The sequence below is a fragment of the Puntigrus tetrazona genome, chromosome 12 (assembly GCF_018831695.1).
Source record: "Puntigrus tetrazona isolate hp1 chromosome 12, ASM1883169v1, whole genome shotgun sequence".
Classification (NCBI taxonomy): domain Eukaryota; kingdom Metazoa; phylum Chordata; class Actinopteri; order Cypriniformes; family Cyprinidae; genus Puntigrus; species Puntigrus tetrazona.
The window spans coordinates 3,270,281-3,297,495 of NC_056710.1; the positions used below are offsets into that span (position 1 = coordinate 3,270,281).

The window sequence follows — 27,215 nt, forward strand, 5'->3', positions numbered from 1 at the left end:
TACGACTGATCAGAAAACTATGGAAAAAAAAATGTTATTAAGTAAATGCCATATTTTTTTAAACAATTCTGACTCCTATTATGAGAATACCTAAAGATGATGACTTATTGTTGTGCAAATCTAAGAAATGATCTCAGAATTGAGATATTAGCATAGGATTGCAATATGAAAAGTCCAAATTGTCACAAACAATTTTTTTAAACAGTTGAAAACAGGTTTCTATAGAAAACAGAATTTATGCATGTAGTTATTTTTCAGAAATTTGCAGTTTCAGTCTCTACGGTTTATGTACATTTTCAGCCGTGCATAATAACAGGCATTTATTGTTCAAACTGCTAAAAATGTATTTCACTATTATATATTAATATTGCCATTGATTAGAGACATAATTTGTGGTGTGTTTAAAGTGTTTTTTTAGTTTGTTTGAGTACAAATATCATGTTTGTTTTTTGTATTGTTTTGTTTTTTCTATACGTGCAATCTCTGCAGGTCACTATAACCTCTAATAACCTTTGCTCGAATCTCCAACGTGCACCTAAACAATAAAACACTGGGTGAGAGCATCCAGGGGAATTTCCCATAATACAACACTATTTCCTTCTCTTCATTCACCTAGTGCATTGAAAGAACTGGATATACCACCAAATTATTTCACACTGTGGAGGTAAAAGCCCCAAAGCTTTAAAATATGTTAGTAAAAAGTAAAAATTAAAACTATAATGACAACTGTAATATAATAATTTATTCCTATGAAGGCAAAGCTGAATTTTCAACAGACATTACTTTATTCAGATTAGTTTGTTCTGAACAAAAGTATTATTACAGTTATCAATTTATAAATACCTTTATAAAGAAATACATTTAAATAAAAATAGAAATAAATTCTACAAAAAAAACAATAAAAAGCTTTTTATTTTAAAAAGCTATAATTTTAAGTCAGTATATTTCAGTGATTTCTGAATCACATCTACGTGACTGCAATGTAACTATTAGAAAACGATATCAAAAGTGACTTACACTTAAACAGGCTGAGCGTCAGACATTATTTATAACTACAAGTCCCATAATCCTTTTCTGTACATCCGGAGAAAAAGAGGCCTTTTCCGCCTTCGGTCGTAATTTTATGAATCCCACTATGGTGAAGGTTTGGGTCGTGAATATTAATCACATCCCCTGACAGACGGCTATTTGATTGGCTGAATGCAGGGATAGGAATGTGGGCGTTAGTCTGCTACACAACTGTCAAGTCCAACTGCCAGGAGGGCTTGGCTCATGTTTATTAATACAGAAGCCTGACTGGACATTCTAGGAAGGTTGCCTAGCGACGTCAGCAGGGCCTAATTAATATTCATGAGCGCATCCCACATCATAGTGGGATTCGCAGTTCCGCTCTCCGCCCGTCAGTTGCGGGATAGGCAGACCGTCGGAAGTTTGTGGGAGATGGGCTGAAAGTCCAGCACAGGCAGACCGAACACTGCTGCACAGGAGTTTCACAGCTGCTTATAAGCGTGTAAGTTATCTACACATATACTAACGAGACATATCGTGGAATATTAAACTTTGAATGCGTTGTATTGGTTGTGATCAAATCAGTAACGTTAGTTACACATTTACTGGGGCAGTTCACTAGCTCACTTTATGCAAAACCTGTCGCTTCTGTTACAGATAACAGGTTACGTGCCGATCGGAACACATTAGTTAATTTAGCCTTGACGTGTAAAATCTTTTTTGACCTCGCTATCTGAAATATAGATAGATTTTGTCTGAGGACATGGCATTGATGCGTTAGTCTGTAGTCATAGCTCTACTGCTTAACTAGACAGCATTTTTAGACATAATAAGCATGCATGGAACGCACAAACGCGCATGTGATGCCCGTAAATGCTGTAGAAATACCTGTAATGTGGTGAAACCGTGTTACAGCGATGCAGTGATAGTATCAGATGGTGTTACCATGTCAATGGTACTGAGATGGGGAAAAAAAGACCAGTTCAATCACAGTTTTGATCTAGAGTTAAAAAGTGCCGCCCATTTTTTTTCAGTGGCCTTGGTTTTTTTGAGGTACAGTGAATCTTTCTCATAAAGAATTGGACCTGTTTGATGAAACATGATAATGAACCAAACAACAAACAAATCAGCTTCGAAGGGATTCACAACGTAACAAACTTTGATTTTAAGGAAATAAATAAATATGGTACTGTGGTACTGTATATATATATATATATATATATATATATATATATATATATATATATATATATATATATATATATATATATATATATATATATATAACTATTGATTTAGAGTAGGGCTGCAAAATGATTATGCCTAATCAAGATTAATCACATTCAAAATAAAGGTTTGTTTTTACATACTACATGTGTGTAACGTGTATATTTCTGACTAAAAATTAATTGAAATAAGGATAAATAAGCTTTCCATTGATGTATGGTTTGTTAGGACTATATTCGGCTGAGATGCTATTTGAACATCTGGAATCTGAAGGTGTAAAAAAAAAAAAAATATATATATATATATATATATATATATATATATATATAGAGAGAGAGAGAGAGAAAATCACCTTTTAGGTCGTTGTCCAAATTTACAAAATATCTTCACGGAACATGATCTTTACTTAACGTAAGATAGGTGTGTAACTTTTTGAATGTGATTTAACGCAATTAATTGTTTAACAGCTTTAACAAAACTATATCCACTCGATTACAACCACTTAATAATACATAGGTACTTTGTGTAAGTTATAGTTGCCTAAGTATTGGCTTTTAAAGAAAATGAATGGGATTTTTAATATCTGGAACCCAACTGTTGCATGCACTCTGCTGTTGTTTTCTCTTCAATTGCATTTGCGTACCACTTTCTAAATCGCTGTCCCCATTCCTTCAGTAATCGATAGCGTCATGGTAATCACGCTGCATCAAGAATGGTTTAAACATGTTTTATGATAGTACCTACTTTTTGCCATTGTCATTGCTTAAGTGTAAAGTAGTTCGGGCTCAGATATTGCAGACCTTACTCAGATACATTTTTTTTTATTACTGTATGGAATTATTTGTTATATAATATGTTAGCGTATGGAAAAGAGCTGCGTAGAACAATATAAATTAGTATTAATAATAATAACAATAGTAGCTGCCATAATTTCATAATTAGGCGAACTATTCTTTGAATTGCTGCGCTGGGTTCTGTATTTTCATGGCTGTTATTCCACAGTTTCCCGTTTCCACAGATATTACGGGTTTTGAGTTAGGACCTGTGTAAATTGAAGCGTGCATTTACTTTTCGTGGTAATACGACGATTCATTCGTATTACGATATTATGGAAGTGCAAGCACTAAGATTGTAACGCGAAGAGTGGATTGAATGGTTTTCCGACTTTCTAACGCACCGAACGATGCAGAATTAATGGGTTGTTGTGTGATGTTATGCTCAAGGTATTTTACTCAAGGATGATATGTCAAACCTGTCGAGCAAGTATGTCAAGGGTATCAAATATATATCAAAGTTCCTCCAAAACAGCAGTGCTGAAGTGAAAACAGTCAGGTGTTGTGCTGCTGCACAGCACTTTTGTACGTAAAGCAATATAGAGTTTGGACACAAATACCGTATTATAGTTCAAAAGTTATGCTGATCAATTCATTTCCTTTTTTAGAATTTATACACACACACACACATATATATATATATATATATATATATATATATATATATATACACACACACATTATAATATAATCTGCATTATTTAATATAATCTGCATTATTTTACCAATTTCTCAGGTATATCCTGCAGCTGTTTCTATTACATTTGCACACATTTTATTTAACATCCACCCACTAGAAATGTCAGGACTCGTCTGAAAGGAAAAAAGCATATACACCTAGGATGGCTTGAAGGTGATTAAAACACATGCTAATTAAAATTTTTGGGTGAACTAACAGTTTAGTAGCTTATCGGGCAACGTAGGTAAAGGCTCATTACAACGATTTAAATGCTTAATAATAAACGCGCGATTAGTCGGCTGATACTTGAATGATGAACGGTGAGCAGTTAATGACAGAATTTAAATTTTGGGCTGGAGTAAAGGTCGTTGCACGCTTAATGTTTGTCTGATATTTTCACATGTAAAAAAAAATAAATACGACTCAAACACGCTCCAAAACGTTCCATCGTCGTAAAAAATTCGTATCAAGTTCGATTTACTGCATTTTTTTTTTGCATCTGTATCAAGCATTTTAATAGGAAAGAACAAAAAAAACACGGTCAAAAATGTCATACTCAGTTTGCGACAGCATTATTAACCCTTTGGTTCCGAGGTTACCGCAAGTTTACAAAATCAGTTTAAGCAAATGCGGTTTTAACGATATTTAAAATATGAAACGGTAATGCTAACCATCGGGACTTGATATCATATCGTTTTTCCCTAAGGTTTAGGTGCTATGTTGTACATGCTATGAAAACCATGTACAACAACCAACATCATAAAATACTGACAGATTGATTTGGAGAAAACTAAACGCACTTTTAGTGGACATTTCACTTTAAAGCATCGCAAAATTTAGCGACGTAGTATAATTTTGCTGAAATGCCACTGGTGCTTCTTTCCAATTGGTAAGACTTGTTCTCTTTTGCATCCAGGGGCTTAAAAAAACAATAATGCTCAGCATAGGAATACTTCGTTGCCGTTTCCTCTAGATCCAGTCAATCCAGTTAGCATTTCCTTCCTGTAGTTTACGAGTTTTACCTGACTCGGAACAGTCTACGTGCCACATGCATCTCTTGCTAGATAATGTAACAAAAAAATCTCCGACTGTACACCTGATTTAAATCTGTTGACAGTGAATATGGAAGGAATTGTCACTCTGCCTCCCTTAAACCTAAATCTGTGAACATAAACAGAAGCTCAGGTAGGGCCTGCAGGGCATGTGATCTGACAGACAGCGTGCTACTGTTGCTTTTATTGTAGGCACAGATTGATTATGTGTGCTTTTTAATAAGTGAGGACATTCATGGGTGTTATGTGCGTGTATATGTGTGTGTATATATATATCTATCGCATGGTCATCAGAGGTCTGGGTGAGTGAGTGAGTGAGTGTGTGTGTGTGTGTGTATCTATATTTGTCAGTCTCTATGAATCAGAGAGAGACGAACAGAGCACTTCCTGTGTATTAAACCTTTATCCATCATCATGACACTAATAAAAAAAGCTATTTTTCAACTTTATTTACCTTGTTGCAATATGTCTACTATTATTTCACAGCTCTTTATAATCAAGTTGGATGTATAAATACATCCACTTACTCGCTTACAAGCAGTGTATACTATCGAGCAGTCAAGATTTTTTTTTAGGTGAGACTATGCATACAGTAGAATGCTATACAGTGTATATCCAACCTTTGACATATATATTGGCAGGCTATGATATAGTTTACACTTTGTGATTATATAAACAATCAGTTTTGCTATAGCTTGCTTCAAAATGTACTGCTGTGCGTTTTGCAACGAAAGCATAGGTGCAATTGTTTGACTTGGAAAGATGAAAAAATGGTCCTCTTTCCAAAATCCCATCAACCCATCACTTGAAGCTGCTGTGTACATGTTATGCGCATATGCTTATATGTGTATATAAAGGGCCATATAATCTTACGCAACAAGTGGATTTACCACCTGTCTTGCATTTTCTAATTATAGATGTCTGTAACTTAACTTCGCTTATAAAACTCGAACTTGTAAGCGCCCTTTATTAAATAATAGTCAATGTTTCCTGTAAAACTGCCATTGTGGTTTATGTTGCATTGACATCGGTCTGTGTGGGCACAACCTCTATAGAGTAAGATTTCAGAACACTGTTGCACCATTAGATTTCAAAAGTGGTTGCTCAGCATTTTCTGCTTTTAGACATTCGGTTTATACTTTTCCATATATGGCAATAGCTTTAATTAGCTGTCAAGTGAAGGAGGTGACATTTAATAATTCCCTTTTGAAACTTGAAACCTCTTGTATGTAAACTAGAGGTGTTTTAGAACTAATGGACGATTTTGACATTAGTATTATTACTACATGTCTTATTGTTGTATTATTATTATTATTATTAGCTTTCACGTTTAAGGCTAGATTTATTATGAGTTTGCAGCGTCTTCGTTCTTTAATTTTCGCGTTGTCAGCAAATCAAATGCAGAATTATTTCCTCCCATCCGCGCTTTTATAGTATTGCGATCTAATGCTAATTTGCCATCCGAATGGCCCTTTTTGGTATTTTTCGCTTGTTTCGTGGCTTTCGTGTTTAATTATAATTATTTTTGAAATAATTTGCATATCTCAGCATGTATATGAATTGTAGTTACTTTTTTAGTCACGAGACTAATCACCTGGTAGTTTAAAACTTGCTGGTTTAATTTTTTTATTTTCTCTTGAAGAGCCTGCGTGTTCGAAACTTCACCTTTTTTTGTCAGTTACCCAGTTTAAGCTTTTTTTTTACCAGTACTGAGCATGCTATCGTTTGTTTTTGCACCTGTGATGGCTTAGCCAACCTTACGCTTTCTCTTCCTTTTTATAGAGTCACTGTAGCTTTCAAATCTCTTCTTCGCATGTTCGTCATGCCGGAGTGGCTCCCAACTGCTCAAACACAGGGTTAGTAACTTAGTTGCACAAGGACACAGAGCACATGATTCCTGACTCTACTCCTACATTATGAAGCAATCCAACAGGTTTACAGTGACAGGTCATTTAAATGCAAAATAATTTGTGATGTCAGACAGTTGCAGCCTAGTTATGCGGGGGTTAAGACCAACTGCTCAACTAGTTGTTGTTCAGACAACATGCACGGTAATATGTAGTTGTGCACATACCTCACAAATGCAGTAGAAAGTAAGAGAAAATTCCTTTGGAGAGAAGGGGAAGAGGATTGGCCAACCCAGGCTCATGAAAAAATATTTGCCTATGGCAACATTTTTGACAAATGCATATTACTTTGCTTACACGAGTTACACAGAAGTTTCAAAATGAGTGGCAGTAAAAGGTTAATGCTTATTCATTTGAAAATAGCGTAGACCTACCGTACTGTACCGGGTGAGCTACCAAGCAAGCTTACTGCATTAGAAAAGCCATATACTCCGTATGCATGAGGCTAAAAATGTAGGCTATTCATTACAAAATCAGATGTTTTGAGATTATAACATAGCGTTGAGTCTTTATTAGTAAGACAATAATTGACGTTCTACCCCTGTAATGATTTGCGTTAAAAGGAACATAAATCGTTGGTGTTTTACTGCTACTAGTGTACACGTAAGTCGAAATTGTATGCTTAAGTGTGTTTTTGGAGCTTTGTAAAAATAGACACACATTTTTCCAGTGAATCTGGGTCGAGATTGAACCTGCTTTCGCATTTCTGAAAAGCAGATATTCAGAACAGCTTTTTGTGTTTTGATTTTTGAATGAGGGGAACTGTTAGCATCTTAGATGTAGTTTTATTTTATCTTCATCATTTTTTTCAAACAATTTAAAAATGTGCTGCTTATTTATTTAAATATTTAATGCGTTGCATTAAGTGAGTTATTGTGTTATAAAAATAAATCTACAGCAAATGCGTATGAAATTGTACATACAGGTGTTATCACAATACAGCAAATGAGGGCAAACTATCGTCTTTTGAGGGCTAGATTATTAAAATATAATTTTATCAAGCATTTTCAGAGTTATCTAGACTCGAATATAATTAATATTATCAATATGAAAGACAAAATGCCCTAGCATGAAATTAATATTGACTTTTTGTAAATGCATCGTACCGATCTAATTGTAATTCATTAATGTTTTTAATCAAAATGTTAACTTCCTGTAAAAATGACATGTTTCTCATTAGTGATGTAATGCAGAGCTTTTGCAGAGACCTTGTCTCTTTCCTGTAGTTGACTGAAATCTCACATTGATCTCTTCCTCCATTCATACCAACAATTTAATGATTAAACCAAGACCCTGTCTCACATGTTTTTCTTTTCAATAATCCTTTTCAAGACTGTTGCTATTTTCATTACATGGCACAAAACAGTGGAAAGATATTTAATTTTGCCACATTGTTTCTGGCTGTTACGTATAGTGCATATATCCACAAAATGATTAAAAAGTCTTAAATATCCACAACATCAAAAAAGGAAAAATATAAACACATAAAGGACTGCGCTATCGTGTGAGAACCTTGTGTGCGCAAACTCTCTCTACAGCAATAGCAAATTGAATTAACTGGAGGTGTGTTGAAGTCTTCAAACCTTGCAGCAAAGTTTCATCATATCTCTTCCAATTTGTTGTGTCGAGTTGTTTATGAAGTCTTGAGGTGTTGGAAAGCGGCGCGTGCAAAAGTTACAAATATAAGCGCATCTTAAGTTTAAATCCGTTGAGTGTTCCAACTATATCACAAACCATTTTATCTCATCACTGCAATCCCAGATTAAGGCTGTTCAAGCGATGGAAGCTGTCACTCAGAAAACACTCTTTTGCCATGAAATTTTCTTCTCGCGTTCGAGACAGAAATGTGACAGTTCTCCAGTGATGGCAGCCATGGAGAAAAGAAGCATTCTCCTGTCTGAGTCTACAAAAATGTTTTCCTTTCCTCTTGTCGTTTATCGTTGTGATGTAGGAATAAATCGCTTCGTGTAGGAAACATTACGCTTTCGTGTTGTTAATGTTGAAGTTCGGTGGATCCATTCACAGGCATTGACTCCATCTTCTTTAATTTGTCTAAGTATGCCGATATTTTACTTCTTGTTATTGTGTCGAATATTAGTATTTTTTTTTAATCGATTGTTGTTTCTGTCTTTATCACAATATCCTCTATAGTGTTAGCATGTGGTCTTTCACAGTCGGTGAACAGTTTCATCTTTTTTTCTTGAGGACTCATGAGGCTGAAAGAGCTTTCTCTTGCTCGAAACATGATCTGACCATGATAGCTTGTTAAGCTTTGCACTTTATGTCAGTGAGTATCAGAGCCTGGAGGAAAATGTGTGTTGAAGTTTGAGTGCTTGGACTTGAAGTGCCTTCTTAGATTGTACTCCTGTATTAAAGCCCAGCGTGGCCTCAAATTTAGGCCCGGCCCGGCCCTGGCCCGAGACTCTCAAGCTCAAGCCCGGGTCCAAAGCCCGGGTACTGGTTCAGCTATTAAAATAGTTAAGTTTTGAGTGTAATGGCAAAATTATTATATTTCGATCAATTTAGAAAAACATATATAAATATGTTCACTGTAGTTCAGCTGCAGACAGTGGATTATAAACTATGATTGATCAATTTAGCCTTCTCAAATCATTGCGACATGCCTAAAATAAAATCTATAGACGTGTCAAGTATACCTATGTTTAAACGGTAAACCTGCGCTATAATAATAAATGTGCGTTGACAATATCAACAAAACGTCATTTTGTAAAATAAAGAAAACAAACACGATGTGCTTTCTGCCATCTCGTCTTGAAAGGGAGCACTTCACAAAAATGTACAGAGACTTGGCGAAAAGGTGATATGATAAATATATCTATAGAAATAATAATAATAATAATAATAATGAATAATCTGTAAAGATGACTTCTCTCTAAAGCTGCATCTATGTGGAGATGGCGAATCAGGAAATGAATTTTTGCGGACTGTGAAAACACTAGCTTATTAGTAAATAATTCAAATATCTTCCTATTATTCACTTAAGAAAGAAATCTTACAGGTTTCATTAAAAATAGCTTAATTTCTGTTTCGAAGATAAATGAAAGCTTTACGGATTTGGGCTGACACAAAGATGCATAATTGATGGCAGAATTTATATTTTTGGGGTGAAATATTCCTGTAGTTAAAGAGGAAGAGTCTTGCAGCTCAGAAACCTCAAAGACTTCAGCACCTTTGTTACACAGTCGAGTTCATTTAAGTATCCTTATCCTTAAAGGATTGATGCTGGCCACTAGTTGACTGCTCCCACATTTTAAATATCTGGCATTTTCATCACTTTTTGTGGATTTTGTCCCTCAAGCTTTGGTTTATTTCTACCTTAATGGGCATAACTTCTGCATGAATCACAGTTACTATAGTGCCGTTATGACATTTAGAGAGGCTGCAGCTAAATTGTAAATTACACCGTTTAAGTTGTGCAGTGCTTCTCAGCTGTGGTAATGTCACAATCAAGTCATTTGTATTCATGCAGCTTCGTCTGATGGGGGTTTTCATCAGCACCGAGGTCTGAAATGAAATAAGTGTCATTTTCATGGAGCATGACCATGTGTGACATCATAGGAAATTACCAGCGCTTTTCCCAGACGCGATTACACACGAAGATACCAAATTTATTTTAATTACCGTCTTCCACCTCTTTCTCTGCTCTTCTCATCTCCCTTATAATTAGCATTGTTTCCTTTGTTTTGCAGGGTAATGCTTAGTTTCAGAAATGCCGTACGTAGATCGTCAGAATCGGATCTGTGGCTTTCTAGACATAGAGGAAATGGAGAGCAGCGGCAAGTTTTACGACGTTACTTCATTCTGGACACCCTGGAAGGCAGCCTGGTGTGGTACATGGATAACCCTCAGGTATCTACTCATCATCCTCTCTTTCACCCTGTCAGTGAAAAAAAAAAAAAAAAAAAAAAAATAAATAAATAAATAAATAATATATATATATATATATATATATATATATATATATATATATATATATATATATATATATATATATACAGTATGGTGTACCCCAGGGGCTAGTCATTGACCCATTTAAGTTTCACATAATAAATACGTTATGGATACATTTTGAAATCAAACTATTCTCTTTATGCTTTTAATAAAGCATTCTTCTGGCTGTGTGGACAGAAACACAACTGATGCCACAACACCACGACTGAAGCTACTGCACAAACTTAACTATTTGTAACTAAAGTAGTCCAGTTCCCAAATGGATGAGAAAAAAAGAAAAACCTTTTTACTCAAATCACTGAAAACACACCACAGTTCTACAGTGCGATGATTCGGTGTCTTGGTGGTTTGGGGCGGTAACTGTAGAGAACTACACCTTCATTGCTGTCGGAAACAGGAAAACCATAAGCCACAGTTGACCTTTTTCTGCTATTACGGTTCGAGCCTTGATATGCAAAACAATGTGTGATACTAACATTTCCTCTTTTACACAGCTTGTTTATAATAAACTATAATTGTAATTGGCCTTTTTTACTCTGAGAAACTTCACCTCTCAAGTGCTGGATGGTAAAGGATATGTGTCATGGCCTCTGTTGGACCTCATGAAGTATTAGAGGGCATTAATGTGTCTTTGCCTCCAGACCAGTTGATCTAACTAGGTGATCTAACCATTCAGATTTATGTTGTTTGTATGTACGTAAATGTATTTGCATCTGTGTGGGTCACACTTTGCTTTACTGTGCGACTTTATAAGGGTGTCTTTGTCTGAGACTCCAGACTAGCAAACTGACTGTTCATAACTGTGTTGTCGTGGAATCTACGCAGATGGTTAATTATAAAGCGTTTAATGAAAAAAATAGTTAATTAACACAATAAAATGTATTGAAAATAAATGGTAATGTTTTTCTTGGTGTGTTTCAGTGCATACTTGATGCTTTCAGTATTTAGCTTGGAGTAAAATAGGAAATCTCTGGCGAAAGCTGACAAGAACTGAGATCACTGATGAAGAGCCTATGTCAGGACCTGTCTTTTTTGATTCTTCATGTTCTTTCTTTGTTTCCTTTAATGGATTCTCTCTTTTCTCTCGGCTGCTGCAGGTTCTGCACCAATCACTTTATCTAAGACTCAGTCAGTAGCCCCAGCCAGCATCTTTTATTGATGCCACGTCTGACTTTGAATAATTTACCTCACTGCATCTGTAGATGTGTGCTAAAACTTTCATAGACCCCTGTGCAATTCTACAACTTTGGAGAATACCGTACTCTCACCGTAAATGTATTCTGTCCACGGTTGTTTTCAGACACTGCTCAAAACACACACAAACACACTTCTCACATCAAATCAGCTTGTATCATTTTATATTCTGAATTTTGGCTCTAATGATTTCTGCTTTCTCCTTCTACAGAATCTTCCAGAAGGAACATCCTGTGTCGGCTCTCTCAAACTAACATATATATCCAAGGTTTGTAATTACCTGTTATTACCAACTTTATATTTTACCAACTATAAATTTGATATTGTGCTGCTTGTTTGTGAGACATGGCTTTTCTTTGCATTCAATTTCATTGTTTATTGTAATTCCTAGCCAATAATAAATATGTATTAGGGGTGCAACGGTACATGTATCTGTAATGAAAATGTTCAGTACAGGTTTTTTCGGGTTATCATTCCATTTTTTTTTTTTTTTTTTTTTCAGAAAAACCAGACAATGCATCCTGTTTTGACACTCTTTTCACCATATCGCCATAGCCTGTACTGAAGGTCTTTGCGAAATTTAAATTCCGCAAATTTTTATGCGTTTTTTTTCATATTCGTCATCCTTACCTATCAAAATTCTTGCTACAGATGCGTGAATGCAGAAAATCGAAACAGCTTTTTTTTTTATGACAAACAAATGTTTTGGAGGCAGTCTGTGAACATGATTGACAGTTTTTGTGAAATATTAGATTATTAGAATATTAGATACTGCCATGCAAAGGCAAAAAACCATAACCACGATTTTGGGTGATATTGGGTTAATCAAAACATGTGAGATATCCTTTATCATGTGGATAAGTATCTTGAGTCAATTTCATAATATAAATATGTTTTTTAACATAAAACAGGTTTTTAACAACAAATAGAAATGGTATAAATGAGTAGTTAATTAAAAAAACTATTTACATGTTTCCATACAATCTTTAAATTTGAGTGTTGTTTAAAATAAATAGTAATTGAATTTAAATTTGCTAATTGTAACCTTATATAAATGTAAAAAGGCTTCCTATAGTTGTTTAAAACAATTGTTGAATAAAAAAAAAAGAAAAAAAAGCAATTTATATTTAGTTTTTTTCCCCTCCTGCTGTACTGAAACCATATTGAACCGTGATGTCAAAATTGAGGTATGTACCGGACCATCGTGTTTGTGTACTGTTCCACCCCTAATATATATAGTAGAAAATGTCTTTAGCGCACCTTTAAATATGCATATGTGTAGAATTATTATTGATCTGATCATATTTTGCTAGGTTAGCGATGCCACCAAATTGCGGCCAAAGGCGGAGTTCTGCTTTGGTAAGCAATTGATTTACTTTCTACGTGTCACTCAGAGGACGCAGTACACAGAACGTAGGGCATGTTAGACCATGACCCCTGACCTTGGCTATTGTTTCTGAGATCAGAGCCAGAGACAATCACACACTGGGGGTTCTGGGACTATACCCGGCGGAGTCAGATGAGAGGCCACTGTCAGTAGTGTACGTGAGCAACAGACAGATACTAAAATTAGTCACACATCGAGTATGACCCTCCTGAAGTGATTCAGACCCCGTGAATACCGTATGCTATTTGATTCTTTAATGTTAGCTATTCACTAAAAGCATGTTCTTTAAGTTCATTGAAGGTCAAATTCATTGAATCTCGATATCAAGGGTGATTTTAATAAAGGTTTTTTGGAAACACCGACAGGAAGTTTCGCATGCGTTAAGTTAACACAGTAACTATAGTAGCTGCCAGCCACACAAAAGGGACATGAGAGTTTTCACTTTTACACTTGCACAGGAAAATACTTTGTGACTTGTGAAGATAACATTTCATGTTTAGCGACGGTTAATTAACAGTGACATATTTAGAAATGAGAAGTACAATCTTTCTGTGCACGTCAGTCCCACTTGTCAGAAAGTGACTGCACACACACGCGACTGCACACACACACGCATTTGACCGAATCATTCCTCATTAATAGCGGTTCACTTGCACATTTGCATTTATCAGCAGCGAACCGTATCGGAGTTCACATTACTACCTATTCAAGTAGACCCTGCTGTGGTTTGCTGGTATGTGTTATTTTAGCATAACCGAGATACTATTATTATTTTTTTTAAATAATTTTAGTAATTGTGTGTTGTTTGTTTGTTTATTTGTTTGTTTGTTTTTGATGTTCATGGAAGGCAGATATTTCATTTTATTTTACTTTAACCTGAATGCAAACCAGAAATGCTAGTGTGAAAGCACATTTTTTTCCGTGCCTAGAAGCAGAGATTTAGACATGACATAGACGCGTATGTCATCATCTCAAATTTGTTTAAATATAAAATTTGGTGTCCTCCCACAGTCATCAACGCTGGAATGAGGAAGTTTTACTTGCAGGCGAATGATAAACAGGATTTAGTGGAGTGGGTCAGTGCCCTCAACAACGCCACCAAAATCACAGTAAGTCCTGACCCTGGATCAAATTCTTCTTAATATTCAGAGAACAGTTCTCCAAGCAGAGAACAGTTCCGACACTATTAGCCTACATTAAATACAGTTTCTCTGCTAAAATTGAATAAGAAAATAATCCATTGTGTTCTTCAAAACACTTGGGTATACTGAAACCCATCCCAGCGTCTTAGGCCATAGACTAAGGTAACGGTAAACATAAAAGAAGAGAAATGTTATAGTATTCTTTAAATGAATTTATTGGCTTTTTTTTCGTTTGCTGACGAAAGTGAAGAAATCTGTAAATATGATTAAAAGGCGAATATGAGGCAAAATCTCCATAACGTCAGGAATTTTATTATTGGGTGATTCAACACAGAAGATCAGCACTTTTTTTTAGTTTCGTGATGTCAGCATAAGTCTTTCTAGTTGATCAGTTGCATTTTGTTACATAATTTTCCTAAGATGACTTTGAGAGAACTTTTAGCAATTTGGATGCTCAAAGAAAAGAGAAAGTACGGCAAAATCAAAGGCCGTTGTGCAATTAGGAGTTTGGAAACCACTGGCAATATCAGCAACCAACATTGACCTGATTGAGAAAAACAACAGTAACTGATGAAAAATGAACCGCAATGTCACCTAAAATCGCCAACGACCTCCAGAAAGCTGGGGGGAAGCTCTGATAATCTACTGTCCACATTGGACACCAAATTACAGATGTTGCACAGCAAGATGCAAACCTCCGACCAGTACCGAAAGCACAAAGGCAAGGTTACAGTTTGCAAGCCTGTAGAGTTTTGGAACTGAGTTTTATGAACAGACGAGACAAAGATTAACCTTTATCTAAGTGATGGGAGAGCCAAAGTGTGGAGAAAAAGTCAACTGCAAATGATCCTGAGCAAACGGCCTCATCTGTAAAGCTTGTTGGAGGTGGTGTCATTGGCATGAGCATGCATGGCTGTCTCTGGAAGAGGCACTCTTGGTACTTTAATATTGACTTAATGCATGATGACAGTAGCAGAATGAATTTGGAAGGGCAAGAAACCATCTTGGCTACCAATGTTCAAGAAAATGCCACCAAACTCGACAAAGCATCCTGCCAGTTCAGTCAGGGAGTTTATCAGCGCAAAGAAATAGAAAGTCTTAGATTTCCCAAGTCCGTCTTCAGATCTAAAGCTGATAAAACATGAATTTCATCAGCCGAAGAGGAGACTAAAGGCAGAAACTCCGACTAAAGGCAGAAATAGTTAACTAACTATTAATAGAACATTTTTGTTTTTTCTTTCAAATCGAATTGAGTTGTTTTTCGTTTGAAAAAAGTAACCATTGAATCTTGCATCAAATCAGGGTCCTATTGATTACATCACAACCTCTATTGTGAAAAAGAGATGCACAGTACATGTTCTTTGCTTTTTGTTTATATATTTTTGTATATGCCAGCCATCTATAAGGTTGATATTGGCTTAATCATCTTCATCCAGCTTAAACACATTGGGTCATTTATGATGCGTACAGAATCAGAATATTCAATATGGACGATGTCAAATCATAACGTAGATGCTGCTAATAACATTGTTTGAATGTTAATGGCAGAGTTATCATGCAGCGCAGGATTTGTTTGCCACTGGATGCTAACGTGATTAGAACTGGCGGTTTGTTTTGGGTCAGGGGCTGCATCTGTAGTGATGGTGTATTGATGAGTAAAGTATTTTTGGCCTGAAGGCACTAAACGATGAACTGCCATCCCCACAGAATCAGTAGTGTCAGTCAGCCTATACTAGCAAGCGATTGATCACTGCATTGGCTCAACCACAGGGACAAATTATTCATTTACACTGAGGGGAAAAGAAAATGTCTAGATTTATTTTGTCTAAATTGCAGTGTTTTTTTATTATTATTTATTTCATTGGCATGGAGAGAATTAAAAAACTTTAATACATGCATCATTACAAAAAGTAACTGGCATCGGTAAGATGTTTAAGAAGTCTCTAATACTCACCAGGGCTGCATTTATTTGATCAAAATTCCAGTAATATTGTGAAATATAAAAAAAAAAAAATTGTATTATAAAATGGCATTTATTTAAATTAGTTTTCAATCTTAATATATTTAAAATGTAATGTATTACTTACAAGAAAGCTTAATTTTCAGCAGCCATTATGCTTCAGAAATTATTCTAATATGATGATTGGTGATTCTTGATATTTTTGTGGAAACGGTGATGCATTTATTTTTAGGATTTTTATATATGAGGTCAGTGTTTTTTTTTTTTTTTTTTTTTTTTTTTTTATAGAAATCTCATAACAGTCATAACAAAAAAAACTCGTTAATTACTGATTCCAAATGTAAATAAACTTGTAAATGTATAAAGAAAGCAGCCGTTCCATACAAATTAGTTATGCTTTTTTTTTGTCTTTTCTTACTTCTTCGCCAGGTGCCAAAGTCAGGTGAGCAGGTGGCCCATAATGCAGCAGAAGCATGTGTGGACACATCAGGCGCCACTAAACAAGTGTCCTACAAGACCGAGATTATCGCAGGAGTACCCATCATCACCACCACACAGGTCATTTAACCTTGTGACACATTAACGTACATTAAAACTGCAAATACAAAATCCTGTATGGAACGCTGAGCAGTTTCATGATAATCAGTCGGTTTATCTTTGATGTACATCATGATACCAATTGATTGAAACTTTTCAAAGCATGTGTTTGTGAGTAAAATAAATAGACATAATCAACATTGTTGTATGTCGCTGTCTCAGGAAAAGGGGGAAGGTCAGAACGGTGCAGACAAGAGCGGGTTGAGAAAACCTCCCGGTCAGCTACCGTTTTACCTGAGCCGGAGTAACCAAGACCAGTCAGTCATTAAAGCTGGATATTGTGTCAAACAGGGAGCTTTGGTGAGTAAAAAGTGCAGAACAAGTTTGTATATGCATTTTTTTGTTGAGTATCACATTTCATAAATCCGACTTTTAGGGCTCGTATGTGATATAGAATATAGATTTCATGCTTGGGAAGGGGGAAAAACACCTCACATTTATTCAGAAGTCTGAAATAAGCAGAAATATGCAATTTGATGCAGTTACTGATATTCATTTGGCGACAAAATGAGATGAAATTCTGATAGCATGTAATGTAAGTCAGTTAGATAACAGTATAGCAGAATACTTGCATAAAATGCATATAAATGAAATAAAAATGTCACTCGCTCTGTATCTTCCAACAATGTGTCTTAGCAAGATAATATTTAAATACCTAGTTTTATTTGATCAAGTTTTCAAAGTTGTACCGTTTTTATTGTGGGGGGGAAAAATGTAACGCAATGCTTGAGTGATGATTGAGGGTGGACAAGTAAACATTCTACAAAAGCCTGATGTATCGCATTTGATACGTTTTAACACGATGTTGATAATTTAGAGAAGATGTGTTTATCGAATATGATACAGAAGGCTTTATGCCGTCAAACAAAACCTATTCAGACACCTTCAGCATTTCTCACATTATCGCAGTTTGTTGGCTATAGTTTACAAAATGGTAATAAAATATGACAAGAGCCCAGAGTTAAACTGTGTCGGAACGAATTCATCTTGATAATGCCATCCTTCCGTTATACTGTCTCGCAAATGAATCGCGTTGAATAGCTGTCAGCTGTTTAATTTAAGTACACAATTAGATAATACCAATTTAGGTCAACCAATTACCAAGCAACGCTTAATTTTGTTCAGCCTGTGCTGTAAAAGGTCACATTAGCAATTAAAGAAAAAACACTTCGGCGGAATATGCAAAGTATCTGAATAATTCTGGTCCCAAATTTGTATCTATTTTACTCTACCTTGTCACAAGGCATAAACATACCTTGGTGCCTTTTTTAGCGAGACACTGAATGCGTGCCAGTAAGTACATATCACCGCAGTTTCCTAAAGAAATGAACACTACAGGCAGTAGAACTCTGACGTCGTATTTTTACACGATGCTTTTGAACGTTAGCGTCACACATATCCAGCTTCATATCATAGACGGCGAGTTTGTTCAGTAGCTCGCAGAGTACAGAGACGTGTTTGAGAGGCAAGGAGCCTCGGTTTGAATCCAGTGTAACTACATTTCAACAAAACTGTGTAAAAAGTAAAAAGAAGTTGAAATGGCACAGATGCATCAACAAATGTGTCTGTTTTGCATTTGTCAACACTAACATTTGGATTGGATTTGGTATAGGGCATATTTCCAACATAGTAAAGCATTAACTTATTAATAATTTAATTCTGAACTGCCGCAAATTCATAACTATATCGCTTTAATAAAAACGGGCCAGGGTTCACGTATTGAACCTGTGTTTTAACGCCACTCAGTGTGCCTTTCTCTTTGAAACTGCGGCAATACGTGCAGCAAGGCAAAAAGTGCTCAGAGGTACATATTTTTATCAGACCAGGTTGATTTTATTGTTTTTGGGTGTAGCATGTCGCAGTTAACTTCATTTCACTATCATCTCTTACATAAATGCATTACATTCTCCTGCACCCACTAATAAAAAAATTACAGAAATGATATCTAGTGTCTGAATAATTGTTGGTTTGAACGCGTGTTCACGTTACTGAAGTTTGGCAGAGAAAAGGCTTTGCACATAAAGCACAGCTAACTTTCAAAAGAAACCTTTCTGTCTTTATTCCAGATGAAAAACTGGAAAAGGAGATACTTTCTGCTGGATGACAATGCGCTCAGCTACTTCAAATCAGACATGGTTAGTCTCTCCCTCTTCTGCTTCCTCCTCCTGCATCTCTCTAGAGTCCTGCACACTGCTGTTGACCTTGGATTCGTCACAAGCCACTGGCCTGTCCTGCTCTTTGTTTTCATTGTGTTTTGCACCTGTGCATCTATGAGCCTGTCTGTAAGCTCCCATCTGATAAGTGAAAGTCCGGCCTGTGTATTGTTCGTGCCATCTGATCCTGTGTCCAATCACATTTCACCAATGAAGTATATTTACATATGTGCCCCTAGAATTAGACCAGTGACTCATGTGGGAGTGAAAGCTTAAATCCAGTGGAGACTATGAGTGTGTGTGTGTGTGTGTGTGTGTGTGTGTGTGTGTGTGTGTGTGTGTGTGTGTGTGTGTGTGTGTGTGTGTGTGTGTGTGTGTGTGTGTGTGTGTGTGTGTGCACGTACCTAGTGGTTGTTTGAACTTGTTCACAGTGTTATGAATTCCTCTTGCTTTGTGTCAACAGGCTGACAGTGTCAGAACATGTCTATATCAGTGGCTATTGCTTTGGGACTACACTGGAAGCACATCTTGCTTTTAAATTTTATACGAATTTCGGGGATTTCATAATAATGTTTTAGAAACAAATACAATACTCCTATGTTAAAAATATCTGCAGAGACATATGGCATACTTTTTGCCTTTAAAAATCAAAATGACAATTAAGATCTTTGTCATGCCATGTTATAATGATATTTATAGTTGTTTTAAAGTTTTCCTAATTAAATAAAGTTATCCTAATTAGATAAACATATATATATATATATATATATATATATATATATATATATATATATATATATATATATATATATATGTATATATATATATATATATATATGTCAACATTTCAAGTGAATCTACTATACTTTTTTTTTTTTTTTTTTTTTTTTTTTTTTTCTTTCACTTTTATAGACCTTGGGGACTTTTTATTTGGACATTCTCCTAAATATATTTAATACTTCGAATACATTTATTTTAAGTCACAAATGTGAGTTGTGATTCAGGATTTAAATACAGAATATAAAGTGGAACCAAATATATACATTTTCTTTGTTGTAGTTTCTGTCTTTAGTACTTGGGAAAGCTGCTTTTTAATGCTATGGTTCCCAACCCCAGGTCAAGGGCACTTGTAATTTTTTAAAAAGTAAGAAATACTGAGATATAAGCCCTGCTCCAAACCACATTATGGGAGTTAAACCATCAGAATTGTTAACCCTACAGGTTTAAATTTGGTAAATTAAAAGTTTCATAATGCAGGTTTGAATGTGACGCCGAGTTAACAGTTTCAAGAGTGAGGGGATACTCATTAGAGTATTGATGGAAAGCCCATTTTTAGCATATGACGTGTTTCCTCTAAAATAAAGAAACCGTCACTGACTCACTTTTTTGCCTGTAGTCCTTTAAACTCGTGGTAAATGGTTATTAATTGTTTTGACTGAGGGGGCAGAACAATGGAAAGTTGTTCCACTGTTCAAACACACAACTTCCTGTCGAAAATGTTTGACAAACATAATTTCCCACGGATTTATAGTAGCCTAATTATTTTTATTCGCACGAAGTTAAGAATAGCAGAGACTATTAAACCGTTTTTTTTTTTTTTTTTTTTTTTTTTTTGCTTGAATGTTTGATTTCGCATCAGAACCTATTTTCAAACTGAAACCGTTGATAGCCGGGGATAAAGTACAGTATTTGTTAAATACCATCGCAAAAGACAGCTGTTTTGTCGAAAGTGACAAGAACTTGTTACAGCTTCAGCGAGAGCAAAGGAAGCAACTGATTCTCTCTCCTACTCTGTGTGTGTGTGTGTGTGTGTGTGTGTGTGTGTGTGTGAGTGTGTGTGTGTGTGTGTGTGTGGACGGCAGGCATAGGAAGGAGGCTTGGTCAGAGGCTAAATCATACAGTAGATGTCAATAAAGTCTATTTCAGGGCTGATAATCACAGGCCTGCGCTCGGCTCAGCACCCTGCTCGGGCCTGCACTTCCTCACTGCACACGCTCAGAACGGCTGGAATGTTTGCTCATTGCTCAGTCACTCTCATGAAATAAAGACGATATTTAATAAGTCACTGAATGAAACTTTGTTTTTAGGAGCGAGAGCGTTCACGAGTCATTCTTCTGAAAGAAGTGAACAAGGTGCAGGAGTGTAAACAAAGGTCGGTAGTGCTTCTGGGGCTTTTGTTCTGTTCTTATTAGTTTAGTGTTTTGTCTTGTATTGTCTTGTTTCGTTTTGTTGTTGTTGTTGTTGTTTTTTTTTCAAAAATGGTTTCCAAACACGCTTCTGCCACACCCCCTTGTCATTCGGCTCTCCACAAAAAGGAAGTCTTGCATACATACGCCAGTGGTTAAACTAGAGGAAAAACTGTAGACGAATACTCAATTACTGCCTCAATTGTTCGCTTAGAGTTGCACTATAAAGTGCGAAGCTGTTTGACATTACAGCTGCAGTCCGTTTTGGCTCTTCGTCGCCATCTATGTTTGAAAACCCGGAACTGCAGGTACTTGTGGAATTATGTTCCATGCATTGGGTTGTGCTCCAGCGCGGATGAATCTAATGTCCTAGCCTACGCCACGAATTTTCACCTAATATTGCCATCTGAACAAATAACAAGTGCGCCACGCTTTGTTCAGACCAACCCGAGGAAAAAAGCATTACCGTAAATCACGCTACCAGTGGTGATTTAATCGAGCGATCGATTGGCTTTTATTACATCAAACCACTCAAATTAAAAAGCCTCATTTTAAGCTAAACTGTTGTAAATCTAAAGCATGGCAATAGTTTTTTAACACTAGCTCAATATACTGATTTTGGAACATTTTTTAACTAAAAATGTTATGGGCCCCAGATTTAATACTTTAATTAATTTAGAATTCACCCATGCATGTATTTAAAAAAAAATAGAAATTCCGTAATCCTACTTCCATTTTTTTGTCGTAACTTTAAATGCATGCATTTAAACCGCGATTGCAGTCATTAGGCACAGATTGTTTTTTACGTCTGGGAAATCATCTGGAAAGCACCTGCTAAACATTTCAAAGAGCAGATTCACATCAGAAATCATCCACCAAATCAAGTTCTAAGGAAGCGTTAGTGATGTTAGCAATATATAACCTTTTAAAAATGGGATCTTCCGGATGAAAACACACACTGAGCAGACGTCCTGGTGATGCATGTGATCTGTCAGGATCGGTCAGACAAACATGACATTTGTTTTATTTTTTATTTACTCCAGGCTGCCAAGTTTGTGGTAATGTTAACACGTGACCGTTTAGACGCAGTGTTTAAAATTTCTGCTGTTTGGGCAGACCTTGCATAACAGTACAAACAATTATGCACAAACAAACAGTAATAAACAATAACAGCATTTCTATCATGCATCTGTGCTGCTGTGCTGTTACAACAGTTTATTTTACCCATTTTTATATATTAGTTTTTTGTCTAATACTGATTTGTGTCTAATAGTGACTTGATGATGAGGGACAATCTTTTTGAACTGGTTACTACCTCAAGAACTTTCTACATTCAGGTAGTATTGAATCTTATTTTTTAATTCATATTAATTCTTTTGTGAATTTATTTTGTGAAGGTAAAATAAATGCATATTAGTTCTTACTGTAGGGGTTTATTGGCAGGTAAAAAAATAAGAATGGTACTTTTTATGATTTTAAAATAATTTCTTTTTTTTTTTTCAACAATAAAGTAGTTGAAATAAAATTTTACAAATAGAAAATGTTGAGAATAACCAATTCTAGTAGTATGAGATGCACGAGATGAGGTTATATTTATTTTTTTTAACAAGCGTGCAATGACTAGTCTCGAAGTTAACCGAAATCATTTTTTAAACACGAATAAACACATTAATCGATTGTATTTAGGATAAATGTTAAACAATTCGACTGAAAGCTGCTGTATTTTTCTGTATTTCTCAGTCGGACAGCCCAGACGAGATGCACGGCTGGATCAAGGCTATCTCTGGTGCCATAGTGGCCCAACGGGGTCCTGGGCGTTCGGCAGCCTCTGTAAGAATCGTCTTTGTTTAGTGACATTGCGAGTTCTCATCCGTTTTGTGCTCTCCTGGTTTTAATTGTCTTTTGTGAAGTGTTTTGTAGCCACACATCCTGTCCATGTCCAGCCCATCCATGTGTCTCTTGAGCGTCACTCGTTTATGTTTACTGCTGGAATGACCAAAAGTTCAATCTTAAAAGGGTGGTTTACCCTAAAATTAAATATTTGCCATTGTCCGCTCAAAAACACTTGATTCACCAGACTGCCCGTTCTAGTATATCCTCTTTGTGCCTGTCTGTCTCTGTTCTCTTTTCTGCCGTTGCGGTGTCTAATAAATGTGCGCTGTGTTACAGATCGTCAGGCCAGGCGGCTCTCAAACCCTTGTATACAGAGGTATACATCCTGCAATGGTGAATGCAGCACGTATGTGTTGAGAACAAACCCCTTGCGCTTTGTCCCTGTTTGTTTGCATCCAGCCCCTGCTTAGACTTTAGAGGCCTGTAGTCCTCGAGCTAGATCTGAGCAGGGTAGAGGTGCCTCAACTAAATAATCCAAGCCCAGCGAACCAAACTAAACCCGAACCTCATGTCGTTCTATAGTTACCTTTGACATCCATCATCCCCATTTGCTCTTTTAACATGCTTCAGTACATCCACGCTAAAGTCTCACGCGCTCATCCGATTACCCACACTTCTGCGCCCGGGGAAACTAACACAGTGAACTAAAACTGAAGCTAAAATCACAAACGAAAAGTTACTTGAAATACAATAAACTGAAATGAAAGAAAATAATTATTTTACCTAGTTATGAAGGCGGCATTTCTCAGTGTGATTTAGTTGATGTGCTATAATAAAATAAACGAAAACTAAAATAAATGAATGAAAACAAAATATAAAAATAAATGAATTCAGAATAAAACCACTTTCGTGAAAACAAACATATTTGATAACATTGATTTATAGTTGATATGTAATTTTAATGTTACTCATTTCATATTAAAAAAAAAAAAAAAAAAAAAAAGATTTTTATAAAGTGATTTAAATATATGCAAGAAAGTCAATTCGGTTTGCAAATATCAAAGACTAAATCATTTATTTATTTAGCTAAATTTCCGCTTTGATTTATTTTAAATTTTGTCAATTGTACCGTGACTCAATTCTAAAATATGGGATTATAAAAGATGGATAGATTGAAGTGTTACACTGAAGCACATTCTTAAAGTTAAAGATTTTTTAATTAAATTCTACACTTGTTTAAAAAAACAACAACAAAAGACCTAACACACTGAAATTGTCTAATTAAAGCTGAATGTGTTCTGTATGTGAATCCGTTAGGGCTGAATTAATTTTAGAAATTTACAGAGAGGAAGAATAATAATAGAATGTATTAGGGATATCCGTTACAAGCGCTGCAAAGATGTAAACACAATGACTGAATCATGAAGCTTGCCAGCACAGCAGGACGTATTTACTAGTAGGTCCACATCGATTCATAAAAATATTTAATAATCTGTTTTCAAAAACATTTCCATTCGTCATCTTGCAGTTGAGCGTTATTCTACGTTTATAAGCGGCGAGTCATTTCCATAAACTCTCATCATGAGCAATGATTAATGCAGTTTAATAGATGTAGTACACCATTGTGAAATTTCGAGATCTCTTTTTCAGTTTCATTAGAACAGCTTCAGATCGGTTTTATTAAACTGAAATCTAATAATCAAATCTTAAGTAAACGATGCCATATTAAATAATAAATTACGACTCCAGCTATATAAAGAAGCCACCTTTGTGATTCTTACAAAATCACGGTTCATAAGATATATTGAAAGCCAAAAGTTGACCCAACTGGATCTTTTGTCAAGCTGGTATTATTTTTTTGTATCTCCACCTAAATTATCATGAAGTTGAAACTATATCTAATTGTGTTTAGTTAAGAGTGGTTTGTTGTTCGCTGTTTGTAAGGCCAGCTATTGCGTTTTAGTTTTAAAGCGTAAGTTTTGCTAAGGTTACACCTATCATTTACGACTCGGAAACGCAGAAGAGGCCATTTTAGGTTGGAAAACGCAGGGGTTGCGTTTCAGTGTAAACGGAGCAGTTTTGAAACCGATGGCGTGGCTGCCCACTTTCTCTCTCCGTATCCTTGATGACAGTGTAAAGAATAACATCGATCTCATTGTCGTACCCATAGATAGGTGTTGGTAGATTCCTCATTCGATCGCTCCGAGGACACGAAGTGTAAACGAAGATCTGTTGATTAATAGTTTAGGTTTGGGATAGGATAAAGGAATCTCAAACATGGTCATGCAGAATAAGGCTTTATAAGTAGCAACTTATAATAAGTAGCCAGTATGCTAGCAGTATGCATGCTAGTTAAAGTGAGGATTGGTCCCTAAAGTATTACCGTTTTTCATCGTATACTGTTCAACACATTATCTAATCCGTCATATGATTTTGTATTAATCATGTTTGATAACTTTCATTCACAATTCATTTCTTAACCTCACCTGCTTTTCTTTTGTTTGTTTGGTTTTTTTTTTATTACAGGACATTACGAAATTTGCATATAATCGTAACGAGTATTAACTATGCACTAAGTCATTTATTTATTTATTTCAATCAGTTCTCTCTGAAATATGTAGACCGTAGTCATATTTGTTTAGGAAAGGCTGTTCATCCGTGATGTCGCGTTGCTAGCTTTTAATGTGTTTTATACACACGTGAAGCTGTAATGATAAAAAGCGTCACATAAATAAATGGCTTAGTGCACCATTTAAGGCATAGTTCACCAAAGAAAATTCTGTCATAATTTACTCACCTTCGTGGGGCTGATATACAACATAAAAAAGAAAGTCACAAAGGTTCTGAGCGACAAAGGATGAGGAAATGATGGCAGAGTTTTCATTTCTGGCCGAGTTGTCACTTGTGAAAAAGAAGTGTGCTTACTTGTACTTGTTGTACTTAAGTATAATTTTAAATCTTTCATATATGTGTTATTTGATGTGTTATTGACATTTAAAATGTACAAAATTACAACCGTAATGATAAATGAGCAATTCACGAAGCATATAACGTTTCAATTAAAAATAGCTTAAAAGTATATTTCAGTTTACCAGAAATGCTTGTCACTTTAGCCACAAACATGAAATTATGAAATTGCGTTTTAAAATCTACTTAAGCCCTACTGAAATGCATTTAAAAAGCACAAAAATTCAACTAATTGCATTTGAAATAAATAAGTCAATGCATAATATTGATTTTATTAAAATAGCATGTCCTTGAAATCATTTTATGCGGCGTAAGCATGTTGTTTTGAAGCGTAATTTTCCATAATTACCCTTTTTAAAAAGAATTCTGAAGTTAAGCTTCTTTTTCACAAGGGTTTTCATTCATTTTAAGGCCTGTTCACAACAACACAAGTTAGTTTTTCCCAATTTTGATATAATGTTTTTGCATTTCTTTTCAGACCAATGCAAAAAAAAAAAAAAAAAAAAAAAAAAGGAAATTAAAACCATTAGTTTCGAATGTAAAAATATTCTCCTTTATGCTTTTTATTTAACCCTCCTTTCTATGCAGAATCCTTTTTCCGTCTGAGCCTTCCTCGAATGCTGATTCGCACCTCTCGTTTTTCCCTTTCAGAGATTAAACGTGACACTGAGACACTAACAACCCAAACACAAGCCCTTCTTCTGCGCTAGCAGCTATCCTGTTCCTGCTGTAGCTTTGACTGCCACCGCTCGCTGGCGTGACTGCCGCCCGTGTGCTAAACTTCCTGCTGTTCCTCCTGCTTCACTCGTTCTCGTTCTTGAGTTTTCTCCTCCACCTTCCCTTTCTCCCGAAGCCGTTTCCTGACGCTGCGTTCTGTAACCGTTCCTCAATCTTCACAGGAGCACGCTGAACCCATCTCCCTCTTCTACTCCGACGAACAGAGTCTCGCAACTCCTGGCTCACCTCCCGCCGAACTCCATCACCCAGAATGCCGTTCCTCCTCGAGCCCTCAGTATAGCGTGGGAGGGGCCGGACCTGAACAGCCTGCGCCCGGGGCCACGAGCGCGCCTGTCGCTGCAGGGAGTAAGCCCAAATCTTCTTCAAGTAAACACTGACCA

The 27,215-nt window shown here is 35.9% G+C and overlaps 1 pseudogene; it reads left to right on the forward strand.

The window, feature by feature from the left end:
- Window positions 1–10,422: 10,422 nt before the first annotated feature.
- On the forward strand, window positions 10,423–23,804 carry LOC122355624 (annotated as a pseudogene).
- The last annotated feature ends 3,411 nt before the right edge of the window (window positions 23,805–27,215 follow it).